At 35.7% G+C, this 14734-nt stretch overlaps 1 protein-coding gene across 1 annotated transcript in view; it reads right to left on the minus strand.

Moving 5' to 3' along the window:
• Positions 1-14734, minus strand: part of NLK (nemo like kinase) — a 178817-nt gene that overhangs the window by 111732 nt on the left and 52351 nt on the right. The window lies entirely within an intron of this gene.

The following is a 14734-nucleotide window of genomic DNA, read 5'->3' on the forward strand; positions in this document are numbered from 1 at the left end:
AAAAAAAAAAAAAAACAAAACAAAAAAGAAAAGGGAAGCCACCAACTGAAAGATAGTATTTTAAAGCACTCATCTGATAAGAGGCTTGTATTTAAAATAAGCAAACAGCAATCTAATTAACAATGGGGAAAAGATATGCAGATGTCCAATAAACTCATAAAAGAATACTCAACATCACTTATCAAAGAAATGCAAATTAAAACCAACATTCCACAACATATCCACTAGAGTAGTAGAAGTTAAAACAGACTGACATACATAGCATTAATCATACTACACTGTAATTATTGGGCATGTTTCTCTACTCCAATAAAATGTGAGCTCACGGTTAAAAAAAAAAAAAGTGGGATTCTACGTTTCCCTAGGGATTCTACTCCTCGGTATTTACCCAAGAGCAATGAAAATATATACCCACATGAGAACTTGTACATAGGCTTGGTGTCTGTAGCACAATGGTTTCAGCACCAGCCACATACACCTAGGCTGGTGGGTTGGAACCCAGCCTGGGCCAGCTAAAAACAATGACAACTGCAACAAAAAACAGCTGGGCGTTGCATGGGGCACCTGTAGTCCCAGTTACTTGGGAGGCTGAAACAAGAATATTGCTTAAGCCCAAGAGTTTGAGGTTGCTGTGAGCTGTGCCACCACAGCACTCTACTGAGGGTGACATAGTGAGACTCTGTCTCAAAAAGAAAAAAAACAAACTTGTATGTAACATTTATAGCCAAAAACTCAGTACACTTCAGATGCCCAACAAGTGATGAATAGATTAACAAATTTTAATATATCCATATTAATCAATAATACAAACAAATAAACTAGCAATAAACAAAACAACATGGATGAATCTCAAAACATGCTAAAGTCAACACTAAAGAGTAGGTACTATATGATTTCATTTATTTGAAAAGACAAATAAATGTCTTAAAAATGACTTGTCTTGATAAGACAAAACTGTAGCAACAGAAACTAGATCAATTGTTGCCTAGAGCTGCAGGCAGGAGACGAGACAAGTTGCAGAGGAGGAAGAGACTTTTTAGGGTGAGAGACCTGGTCTACATCTTGATGATGATGGTAGTTTCATTATAATTAACAATTACCAAAATTAGTTAAAAATGGGTAAATTTTATTGTATGTAAAACTTTAAAGTCAAACAAGAACAAAAAAAAATCAGAAAACAAAAGAAACTACACTCTACTACACTGATAAAAGAAAACTAAAACCATGAGATATTATTTTTTTCCTCACAGAATGGCAAAAATTATACGAGTGTAAAAAGGTGCTAATCAGTGTATACCCAGAGAGGAATTTGGCATTGTATACCTAAAACCTTGAAAAATGAGTGGATATTTTGACCCACCAATTCTATTTCTGAGAATTTTCACTACAGAAATAATCACACAAATTAGATAAGACAATGTGTAAGAAGGGTATTGGAAAGCTTTTTATAACTGGGAGGGGGCGTGTGTACGCCCAACAACAGGTGAGTAGTTAAATAATGAAATTATCTATCCAATTAAAATGATGTGGCCAATAATATACGTGTGTCCTTCCTGATGCACGAAGATGTACTCAATGTCAGTTTCCTTCCCCTTCCCTACATTTCATGCTGCTAGCTTTCACAAAAATGTTCATCTATTCATGAGATATAGAGTATAAATAAGTGACCAATAACTATCATGAGTCAGATTTCTATTATTAGAAAAACTAAAATTCATCATTCCTACCCTCTTTTACTTTGGACATATAAAGTATATACTTTCTGCCTAATACGTATGGCGATTAATGAAAAGAAAATCACCTTTGGACTCCAGTATTATCAAAAAAGATCTGACATGAGCAATTATATCATTCCAAGAAAGCTCTGGCCCACAGATTAAATTAGTTATTTTAGTAATTTACTTAATAGTTTGCCTTTTGGTAGATAAAAGAATAATATAAGGATCTACTCTACACTTTTTTAGTTTTTCATTATCTGGGCCTCAGTTCCCTTATCCATAAATAGAACAGTGCTAGAGCCAGTCATTTCTTTTTTTTTTTTTTTAACTTGATGAAGGAGTTTTAATAAAACTTTAAAAATATTTTTTTCTCATCTTTTTTTAAAATTAAATCATAACTGTGTACATTAATACTATCATGGGGTACAGTGTGCTGTTTCTATATACAACTTGAAATACTTTCATCCAACTGGTTAACATAGCCTTCATGTCATTTTCTTAGTTATTGTGTTAAGACATTTATATTCTACATTTAGAAAGATTCACATGTACCCTTACAGGATGAACCATGGGCGTTATCCCACCAATCACCCTCTCTCCACTCATTCTCCCCCCTCCTCTCCCCTCTCCTCTCTCTCCCCTACCCCAAATTGAGCCAGATATTTCTAATCCTCAGGAAGATTAACCTATTAATCATCAGTCAACACCTTCAATAATTATAAAACCAACAAATGCAATGTGCCAAGAAACAAAGCTTTGTCAATCAGAAAGGGTATAACTTTCTGGTTATTTTTGTAAACTAGAATAACTTTCTAGTTATTTTTCTAGTTAACTTTGTAAATATACACTTAAAAAAAAAGGAATAGGATCCTTACTCCATCTTGGTGAATTTAAACCTAAGGAATACTCACTATAACATAAAATGGAAATTCAATCTGTCATGACTAACACAATTGAAAAGGGACACAGCCTTAATAGTTTCTTAGCTGCTAAAATTTAAAGTCAATCATGCTACTTAAAGACACTGAAAATATAAGATTATCTATCATGATAACCATATCAGGATCAGGTAAGATGCCTCATATTCCCACAACTACTGTAATTTCAAACAAAAAAAAAGCAATATAATTTTAGTTATTTAAGGTAAGTAATTCATTGTGCCTACTTTAAAATAATGTTTTCCAATCCAATTTGGTTCAGACATTCAAATCCACTAAGTATAATTCATTTATAAAAGTGAAATACAACATGGTTCACAAGTCCCATGTCTAACCAATTTTCCCTGCAACTCAGCATTACTTAATTCAAAGAAGAGAGTAAATAACCTATGCAGAATGTATACCACGTATATAAGTTTAGCTGTAGAAAAAAGGAGATTTGAGTGTTACTTGTTTAATGTCAAGTCAAAGAAACCAACTTAAATACACATATGCAAGAAATGAAATTTATTTATTAATTTTTAAATAAAGGAAACAATTACATTTAGAACCATGGTCAATTATAAGTAACAGTATAATTTTTAAATTTCTATAATCAAAAAGTAAATATTTTACTACAGTTAGATAGAATGAACAATATTTGATAGCATAGCAAAGTGACTATAATCAACAATAAGTTGATTTATATATTTTTTTATAATTTTATATATTTATATTTAAGTATATTTTAAAAAACTAAGACTGGAAGTGGAATGTTGCTAATGCAATAAATAAACATGTGAGGTGATGGATACCCCAATTACCCTGATTTGATTAATGCACATAGTATGCCTTTATCAAAACATCGCACATACCCTAAAGATGTACAACCATTATGTCTCATAGTAATTAAAAATAAAAACGTAAATATTTTACTATCTGAACCTTTTCCTGTGCAGTTGCCTTTATAGGTTATACAATAAAAATAACTTGTAATAGGGACCCTGGACTTTGTTGTCTCCTTTCTAAGTTATATCTCAAACCAAACTGAAATGCAAGCAATTGGCTCAAACAAAGTTCCTTTAGATACAAGAAAACTAAACCTTACTGTTATTAAGTCAGGCTGGCGATGGTGGTGATGGGATACGGTACCGCAACGTAAATGACACAGCCAGACAACAAGGGAAACAAGGGAAGGCTCCATCCTATCACTGCTTAGACCTCCCAGTGTCTCACTTATGTGTCCTGCAAGGCAACTGCTGAAAGAAGAATGTACCTCTTATTCCTAAAAGAAAGGAAAGGATTCTTTGTCTGCCAATAGTAAGAGTTTTCTTCTTCTTCTTCTTTTTTTTAATTATATCAGCTGTGTACATTAATGCACTCATGGGGTACAATGTGCTGGTTTTATATACCATTTGAAATATTTTCATCAAACTGGTTAACATAGCCTTCACTACATTTTCTTAGTTACTGTGTTAAAACACTTATATTATACATGTTGTAAATTTAACATGTACCCTTGTAAAAGGTACTGTAGGCGTGGTCCCTTCCTTCTCCTCTTTCCCCTTCTGAGAGTTTTCTTCTTAAACTGTTTCCCTGACACTACCAATTTGTAAAAGATTTTTCATTAGGGCCTTGTTTTCTTATTAAGGAAAAGTAAGATGTATCAAAATTCCCTCTTTTTCCTTTTGCCCTTTGCTGTTTGGAAATAGACGTGGGGATGGGGAACTAAAAGTGTCTTCTAGATCTACATGGGCTTTGCCTACTTTATATTAATGACCCATTGAAAGTTTCTCTTTTGATGATAAGGTGTCAGGATTCCAATATTAAAATCCTGCAATCTTAGGCCAAATGCAAATAGTTGACAGACATTTTCTCCTCCTCCAGTATTCCTTTGATTATATCCTTAGGTCTAAAGATCTGAGGCTATACTGCAGGAGGGTTTTTTAAAAATACAAGAACATTTCATTTTCAAAAATGCAAATCTATACCAACTAAATCACAATAATAAGAGATCTGTGAAGTTTTGGTCACTCTATATTTTCTCAGCTTAATTATGGTAAACTAAGCTAAAAGTAAGCGACGTTGTACTTTTTTCTCGTGTATAATTATAATTTTATATAGTAGAATCAAGGACTTACAAATTTTGTTATCCTCTTCAAAAATTAATCTCTATTTTTAGTGAGTCAGTATAAAGTCCAGAATGCTACTTAAACTAGATTCTTCTGAAATCAGTTAAGTAGTTACCATTCTTTTCCAACTTCTTCAAAATAGTATACCCTTGACCTATAAAAGAATGCCTGTGAGGACAATTTCTTGAATGTCACTAGAAGTGATTTTTACCTGAACCTTGCTTTATAAGAAGCTACTGAAGACTGAAGCATACAATTACACATACAATACGGTCCTGAGCAACAGGATCCTTGTCTCCAGAAGTGAGACTTGGGTAGAGAGACGCACCTTTCCCAAGAGCTCTAAATTTCTTCCACAACTATGTGAGTTACCGTCTAATTTTTTAAAGTAATACAATTACTTAAAAGTAATTCTATCACTTGTAGAAGTTGTTAATCTAAGTAAGGAATGGAATGAATCTGATAATACTTCCAGGTAGATTTTCAACAAACTCTTCCCTCTGGTCCAGGCCACTTTCCGAGAAGGTACTGCACTGTTTTAGGGGAAAGATGGAGATTAAACAGGGGGACCAGGGCAGGGAGGCAGTAACACAGCATGTGTAGCGTTTGCTAGCATCATGTACAACTCACTGTCTCTTCTGTGAAGATAATCTTTTTCCTAGCTGTCACAGCAATGACTTCCACTTGAGGTGTCTAGTAGTTGTGCTTTCCCAATTCTCCTTCCCCTCTTTTTCTGGTAAGCAGATCACACTTCCCATTGCCCAAAGACTTAGAAATTTTGAAAACCGGGGCTGAAAGAGGTCTGTTTTGCTTCTTATTTAAAGAAGATCTGTAAGGATATGGACTTGAGAGTTGTCTCTGCCATGTGGAGGAAATAATTAAAAATAAACGCAATTTGCAGAGAAAGAGAAAGGAGCAAGAGTCTTAATAACATTCAAGTCTTACACTTCAGATATACCAAAGGCTAGTACTACTTCTATCCATCTTCAGGTCAGGTTGTGGGAGCTAACAAATCCTTGTTTTTATTAAGTATAAATTGAATTTTTGTAATCCAAGAATCTCAACTCGTAACATCTACCCTTACTACATGCTTATTTTCACCTGTACTATGTATAAAAATATTAGCTTTTGTTTCTCCTTCTTCTCCCCTCACAGACCATAAACAATATAATCTGCCCCTACAGCAAGCTGCTAGAGATGACACTGCTTAAAATAATCATTTTACTTAAATCACATACTTAAATCTGTTGATGACTGACATTTCATTACATATTTCCACGGATGCAAATCAGCAGCTCCTCTGTCGAGAACTCTCTCCAAATACCACTTCCCTTTTGGTATACAAGCCTTGAGCTCAGTCATCTACAGGCAAGTGGCTATAGACGGGTTAATAACACATCACTTATAAATATATCCACAATAGTACTTCACAGGTACAAAAGAGAAAGGTGACCTTACAGAAATGTTGCTTTTAGGTTCCTAGGACAGAAACAAAATTCTCAAAATACTTAGGTATTTTGTTTTTCTTTGGTGGGGGGAGGGTGTTCAGAAATCTAAAGAAAGAATCTAGCCATTCTCTATATGATAAATCCCAGGAGGTTCCAAAAAATTATAGCCTTTTTAGAGCATAATTCCACCTTATATAAATATTAGTAAAAAAATCATTATATTTGTTTAGAAGTTATCAAGTATCATCTGATACATTGCTATTTGGCAAAACCTGTGAATCAATCATATTCTAGTAAAAATACTATAGCAAATTTCTTTTTTTTTTGCAATCTTTTGTCACTTTCTTTTAGAAATGTTGGAGTGACATTCTAATGTGTCATAATACAGATCATATCCTGACTTAGTATAAAGCCTAACACAATGTTCGTCAATTATTATCAGTAGTAGAAACCATTAGAGTCCAGTACACCACCAGTAAGTTAGGTGCATGAATAAGATAGATAAATAGTTAGGGTTTCTAATGTGCAATTTTCATGGGAAGGATTGTTACCTTCATTTTTCAAACACGAAAAGTGATGCACAAAGGAGTTAACAAACTTGCCCTGGGTTACAGGAAATAAGTGGCAGAACTGGGATTAGATAAAGTCTGTTGGACTACGCAGCATAAATCCTTTTCCTATACTGGACTGCTCCCTTCTTCCTTATCTCAACTCTAAAGTTCTATGAAACAGCAATAACAAAGCTTTCCCTTCTTACCATCCAAAGACCCCTTTGCCCACAATTATATTTCACAGGATTTTTTGTTTTATTGTAAATTGCCCCTCTGGGTATGCCTACAGAATGTGTTAAGAGTAGTACAGAAAGAGGATACACAGGGAAAGTTAAGGGGGATCACCCACAAAAGCTCTACTTTTGGAAATGCTACTATATATATAGATCAGCCTACTTGAGGAGGACTCAAGGAGCACTCAATTTTGGTTTCATTATGTATGTATTTTAGAATCAGAACTATGTTGAAGAAACGAGTTGTATATTTTTTTCCACATCTGGTCACAAGAATATTTCAAAGCTGGCTCAGCGCCTATGGCACAGAGGTTACGGCACCAGCCATATACACCATGGGTGGTATGTTTGAGCCTGGCCTGGGCCAGCTAAACAACAATGTCAACTACAACAAAAAATAGCCAGGCATTGTGGCGGGCGCCTATAGTCTCAGCTACTTGGGAGGTTGAGGCAAGAGAATCTCTTGAGCCCAAGAGTTTGAGGTTGCTGTGAGCTGTGATGCCACAGTGCTCTACCAAGGGTGACACAGTGAGCTTCTGTCTCAAAAAATAAAAAAAAGAATATATCAAAGAAACCAAAGCCCATTGTTTCACTAATATATAATCCCCTTCTCCAAAAATGCTTTTAATTTTATTAGCCTAAGAAAAGAATTTATGAAGACGACCCCATGGACAGTTGCAGCAGCAACAAAAATAAATAAATGGGACCTAATCAAGTTGTAGTGTTTCTACACAGCTAAGGACACACAAATAAAGCAAAAAGACAGAATTTTTGGGAGAAGACACTTGTATGCTACCCATCCAAAAAGGCTGATAACCAGAGCTCAAGCAAAACAAGGAAAAAAATCAACAACCTCATTAAAAAAGGGGTAAGAGACATGAACAGGAACTTTTCTGGACAACATAGACTAATGGCCAACAAACACACACAAAAAATGTTCATTGTCTCTAATCATCAAAGAAATGCAAATCTAAACTCCATAGAGGTGTCACCTAACTCCAGAGAGAATGGTTCACGTCATAAAGTACCAGAACAATAGATGCTGGTGTGGGTATAATGAGAAAGGACCACTTAGACAGCTGTTGGTAGGACTACAGACTGGCACGGCCTTATGGAAAGCAGTACGGGAGATACTTCAAAGAGCTAAAAGTAGACATACTATTTGATCCTACAATCCCTTTACTAGGCATTTACCCGAATAAAAAATAGGCATTTTATCAGAAAGACACTTGTGCTTGAATGTTTATAGCAGCACAATTTATAATCTCAAAGATGTGGAAACAACCCAAGTGCCCTTCAACATTATTCAGCCATAAAAAGATTTTGTATCTTCTGCAACAACCTAGATGGAATTAGAGACCGCTGTCCTAGGTATCCCAAGAATGGAAAAACAAACATCACATGTATCCAGTACCAAATTGGAACTAGTAGATTAACACTTATATGCTCACTTGAATGAAATTCAAGTGGGGGAAGGGAGAGAAGGGGTGGGTAAATTCCCATCCAACAGGTATAGTGCACAGGCACATGGCACACTACCTGGGTGTAGGACACATGTACCAATTGGATCCAGGCCTGGTCACTATGATTTTAAGGAAATAGGTATGTATTTTTGAGAGTAACTTTTATTTGGTAAATTATTGAAATGTAACTATGTGGATGGGATTTTTGTGGGAGGAATTATTTTATATCTATCTAATAAAATGAAGCAATAGAAGCTATTATGAACTGTACTGACCTTACTCAGATCAGTGACATGCATATCACTAAATGACATATAACTTTAGACGTATGTGTAAACACAGAAATCAGTCATGTACTCATTGCCTAAGTAAAACGTCTCCTACATCTGTTTCAGATATATTTTATTAAGACATTAAATGCTTTAGCCTCATTTAAAGACTGCATCTTTTTTTTTTTTTTTTTTTTTGAGACAGAGCCTCAAGCTGTTACCCTGGGTGGAGTGCTGTGACATCACAGCTCACAGCAACCTCAAACTCCTAGGCTCAAGAGATTCTCCTGCCTCCGCCTCCCAAGTAGCTGGGACTACAGGTGCCTGCCACAATGCCCGGCTATTTTTTGGTTGCAGCCGACACTGTTGTTTGGTGGCCCCAGGCTGGATTCAAACCCGCCAGCTCAGGTGTATGTGGCTGGCGCCTTAGCCACTTGAACCACAGGCGCTGAGCCAAAGACTGCATCTTTATCTGAATCTCTCCCTCCTCAGAGTTTACCATTAACCTGGCTCGGGCATGCATTCTTGATACTCACATGTTAAATTTTGATGCAACTGTTTTTTTATTTTAAATATTTAAATAAAGGACTCAGGCAAGTTATATGGGCTTTTCCATATAACTTACTCTCTCACAAATCAGCCTTCTTTTGAATTTTATTCATGTTGATACATCTAGAACTAGTTCACTCAATTTACATATGTAGTATAGTATTCTACTGTATGAATACATTATAAGCCCACAGGTCCAAGAAACCACTGAATCCCAAGAAGAAGAAACATGAAGAAAATTACACCAAGACACATCATAATCAAACTGCTCAAAACCACCGAGATAGAGAAAACCTTAAAAGTAGCCATAGAAAAAAGACACAACAGTTTATTTCTCATTGAAAACAATGTAATCTGGAAGACAAAGGAGTAATATCAAAGTACTTAAAGAAATAAAAACTGTCACTCCATGACTGCATACCCAGTAAAAATAACTTTCAAAAATAAAGATCATATAAAGACTTTTTTCATATATACAAATGCTAAAAGAATTCTTCACCAGCAGACTTGTACTCTCCAAGAAGTAATAAAGAAGTCCTGTAAGCAGAAGGAAAAGGTTACCAAATAAAAACCTGGATCTACAGAAAGGAATGAAGAGCAGTGGAAATAAGCACAGGAAACAACAACATGGACAAATGTAAAGACTTTTGGTATTTAAATCTCCTTAAAAGGTAATCAGCTGTTTAAAGCAAAACAACAATGTAGTATCTGCCTTAAAACATACGTAAAATGTAAGACAATAACAGCACAAGGGCTAGAAGGGGAGAAATGGATAGAGACTATTGAAAGGTTCTTATGCTATGCCTAAAGTAGTATAATTATCAACTGAAGGTACATTGATAACTAAAGATGTATAATCCTAAAGCAGTCACTAGCACAGTTAAATAAAAAGCCAGCAATAAAGATAAATGAAGTCATAACAAACACTCAATGATCTATAAGAAAATTTTTGACAAATTTAGAAGATATCAAAATTAAAAACTTCAGGCTTAGTGCAGTGGCTCACGCCTATAGTCCTAGCACTCTGGGAGGCCAAGGCAGGGGAATCCATTGAGCCCAGGACTCTGAGGTTGTAGTAAGCTAGGATGATGCCACTGTACTCTACAGTGTCCAAAAACAAAACAAAACAAACAAAAAAATACTTTAGCTCTTCCAAGGACACTGTGAAAAAGATGAAAACATAAGCCACAAACTAGAATATTTATTTGCAAATTAGATAGCTGATAAAGGATTTATATTCAGAATTAAAAAACTCTCAAAGGTTTATAAACAGGAAACAAACACAACTTTTTTTTTTTTTTTTTTGAGACAGAATCTCACTATTTGCCCTTGGTAGAGTACCGTCGTATCACAGCTCACAGCAACCTCAAATTCTTGGGCTTAAGAGATTCTCTTGCCTCAGCCTCCCAAGTAGCTGGGATTACAGGCGCCCACCACAACACCTAGCTATTTTTTGTTGTTGTAGTTGCCTCCTGTTGTTTAGCAGGCCTGGGCCAGGTTCAAACTTGCCAGCCCGTGTATATGGCTGGCACCATAACCACTGAGCTACAGGCAGGCACCGAGCCACAAACAACTTTTTTAAAAGTAGGAAAGAGACTTAACAGACACTTTACCATGAAAGACATAAGGGCAGATCACTAGTCATTACCACTACACACATACTAAAATGTCTAAAATTTAAATCATTAACCATACTAAGTATCAATAATGACATGGAGGAATTGGAACTCACATGCTGCTGGTGGAAAAGCAAAGTGGTAAAATCACTTTGGAAAATACTAAAAAATTATACATATGTCTACCATTATTATCCGGCCACTCCACTCCTAGGTAAAATGAAAACATACACCCATGCAGAGATTCATACGTGAATGTTGACAGCAGCTTTATTTGTTATAGCTCCAAACTAGAAATAATCCAAATACCTATAAATAGGTGAATGAATAAAGAAAACTATGGTATACTCCTACAACATGTAGTAGATTGCTACTAAGCAGTAAAAAGGCATGAACTATTGATTTCATGCAACCACGTGGATGAATCTCAAAATAATTAAACTGAGTAAAGGAAGCCAGATGAAAAGAGCCCATTCCATAGTCAGGCGTTGTGGCAGGCACCTGTAGTCCCAGCTACTGGGGAGGCTGAGGCAAGAGAATCACCAAGCCCAAGAGTTTGAGGTTGCTGTGAGCTATGACGCCATAGCACTCTACCGAGGGTGACAGCTTGAGACTTTGTCTCAAAAAACAAAAAAACCCAGCCCATTCCATTCATATGAAATACTAGAAAATGCAAACTAATCTACAGTGACGAAAAGCCTAGATATCTTGGTGGGAGCAGGGAGGCATGGAAAGAAAAGATTAGAGAAATATTTTTGTGGTGATAAGTATGTTCAGAATCTTGACTGAGGCAATGGTTTCACGTTATACATATAGCAAACTTATGAAATTGTACAATTTTAATATGTGCAGTTTTTGTATGTCAAATGTACTTTAATAAAATTATTTGAATAATTTTAACTTTTCTTTTTTTTTTTTGGAGACAGAGTCTCACTTTATTGCCCTTGGTAGAGTGCTGTCGCGTCACAGGTCACAGCAACCTCAAACTCAGGGCCTGGGCGATTCTCTTGCCTCAGCCTCCCGAGTAGCTGGGACTACAGGCGCCAAACATAATGCCCTGCTATTTTTTTGTTGCAGTTCTTTAGCTGGTCCAGGCTGGGTTTGAACCCAACACCCTCGGTGCACATGGCTGGCACTGTAACCACTGTGCTACAGGGGTTGAGCCAATTTTAACTTATTTTCATTAACCAGATTGTTGGTGTTGGTATTCTGAATGCTGGGTGGGTACTATGGGATGAAACAAAGGAGTACTTTCATGAAGTTCTAATTCTATTATATAATTTCTGGTACCACTGAAAACCGTGTTTACCAATAGCCCTATATAGGAAGAAGGAAATTCAAGTACAAGATCAAAATTTTAATAATTAAATTGAATTTGAAGTATCAGTATTAACTCCTGATGTCAACTTACCTTAACAGGATCTGCCCACTGAAAAAGCCTAGAAACAAGGACCAGCTCAAAGGCAATGAGTACCTCTACTGCTTGGAGAAAAAGGCTGATTCTGAGTCTGTGAGAGGAAATGTACAAGATGAGCCTGGAACAACTGTCAAATCTTTAATGCTGGTGTTATGTCAAAAACACTCAGGAGCCCAGGGGCCAAGATAGTATAAGTTGCATACCAATGAAGACAACAATTTCAGCAAAATGAAAATACTAAATATGCTTAAATTCATAAATTAACTAGTCACTGTTGAAGAATGCTGGTGAACCAATTCATTATTTTGAAAATGGATAAAGCAAACAAATCATACATTTATCCTATTTTTTTTTTCCTTTTAGAGACAAAGTCTGACTGTGTTTCTCAGGCTGCTCTCAAACTCCTGACCTCAAGCAATCCTACTGCCTCTGCCTGTGGAGTCACTGAGACTATAGGTGTAAGCCACAGCACTAGGCCTTATATTTTATACAAATTATGCCTACCAACAAGTAACCAAACAGACCTTAAAGTTTTACTTTGTAGATATATTTCAGTTAATAAAGCACAATAAAGAAGAAAATTTTTAAAAAGTAGAATTAGAGTATCAACATTCTGCAAACCTTAACAAATTAATGCATCTAGGCATTAATCATCATTGTCTACTAATATCAAAAAAAAGGAGAAATTACCAAATATAATGTGCCTCCTAATTAAGTACAGATCACTGCATAGCAAAAGAGTCATATCTAGCCACCAAAACAAAACCTTAAAAAGGAAAAAAAAAAATCAAACACAAATGTGATCAAGCCTCTGCATACAACTAACTAATGAACAGAAGAAAGAGCAGAATAACATGCTGTAGCAAACAGATACAACTAGTAAAATCCAGACTGTGACAAGTTCCAAGACAAAACAACCTGCATTCCTCAAAATTAAATTCCAAGGGGATGAAGAGAGAGATGTGGAGATGGAACTATTCCCCAGATATAGGCATTGTCAAAGTTCAGCCTTCTCTTTATTTCTCTAACTTTTCGCCTTGGTAACTTGGTCACTGTATTAAACTATTACACCGTATGACTGATTACCAAATCTCTCAAGCTGACAACTCAGAGGTGACATGTCTAAAGCCCAATCTCATCATTTTAGAGACTAACACAAACAAGGTCACTTTCTTCTTCAAAAACTTTGAACAAGGCCAGGGGCAGTGGCTCACGCCTATAATCCTAACACTCTAGGAGGCTGAGATGCATGGATCCCTTGAGCTCAGGTGTTCAAGATAAGCCTGAGCAAGAGCAAGACCCCATCTCTAATAAAAATAGAAAAATTAACTGAGCGTGGCAGCAGGCGCCTGTAGCCCTAGCTACGCAGAAGGCTAAGGAAGGAAGATCACTTGAGCCCAAGAGTTTGAGTTTGCTGTGAGCTGTGACACCATGGAACTCAACCCTAGGGTGACTGAGACTCTGCCTCAAAAACAATAAAGAATTGAAACCAGAAAATAAAACTAAAAACTTTGAACAAAATGAAAATGAATAAAATCCAATTTCCTCTCCTACATTCAAAGTCCAATTCTGTGTCTAGTTTCAACTCCCTTCCTTTCCTCTACATATGTTCTATTCCACTGCCAAACTAGACAACAGCTACTCCTCAAATAGGTAGGTCTACTTGCCCTTACCTAATCTGTTTCCATACCATAGTCCAATTTACTACTTCCATTAGCTGAAATATTAACATGGATAATGAATATTTTTCTGATGTATGTCCTCTCTACACCAATAATGCCAAATGATTAGCATTTCTACAGTGTCTCTGATATGAAGGACAGATCATAAGCACCCAAAAGAACCAAATAAATCTATCTCCACAAGTTCAGTTCAAACACTATTAATACCTACATAGCTCTGACTTTTCTCTAACCCACATATCCTAAATTCTCTCATTTGGTAAAAGTTAAAAAATTAAATCAGATAATTTTTTAAAGTTATAAGCCACAGGAATGCTAGAAATGAGGTAGTAACTTTCATGTAAATATAGTTAACTTTTCTGTCTCTAAAAGTTCCTTCATTTTTCCTACCTAAGAGCAAAGGACTCACCCATAATCTTTAAAAAAAATTATTTTGCTGCAATATATCTTAGCATTGCCTCTTATTTCTAAGGGAGATATAAGTGATTCCCTTATATGTGTGAATATATACTTTGTATACTTTTTGTATTAAAGATACTAAAGTTAGGGCAAAAGACATAAGATCTTTAATTTATACAAATTTAATTATACATGCTTGGTAAAAAGTAAGAAAACAATAATCCTGTAAATTTGTATTTTCACGTATTGTTGGTGAGTATAAATCAGAACAATCTTAGGCAAAGACTTCAAGCTGCCATCATTCAATAACATGTTCTCCCCCTTTTCCTTAGAAGCAGAA

The sequence above is a fragment of the Otolemur garnettii genome, unplaced genomic scaffold, assembly GCF_000181295.1.
Source record: "Otolemur garnettii isolate 467f Iridium unplaced genomic scaffold, OtoGar3 scaffold00112, whole genome shotgun sequence".
Classification (NCBI taxonomy): domain Eukaryota; kingdom Metazoa; phylum Chordata; class Mammalia; order Primates; family Galagidae; genus Otolemur; species Otolemur garnettii.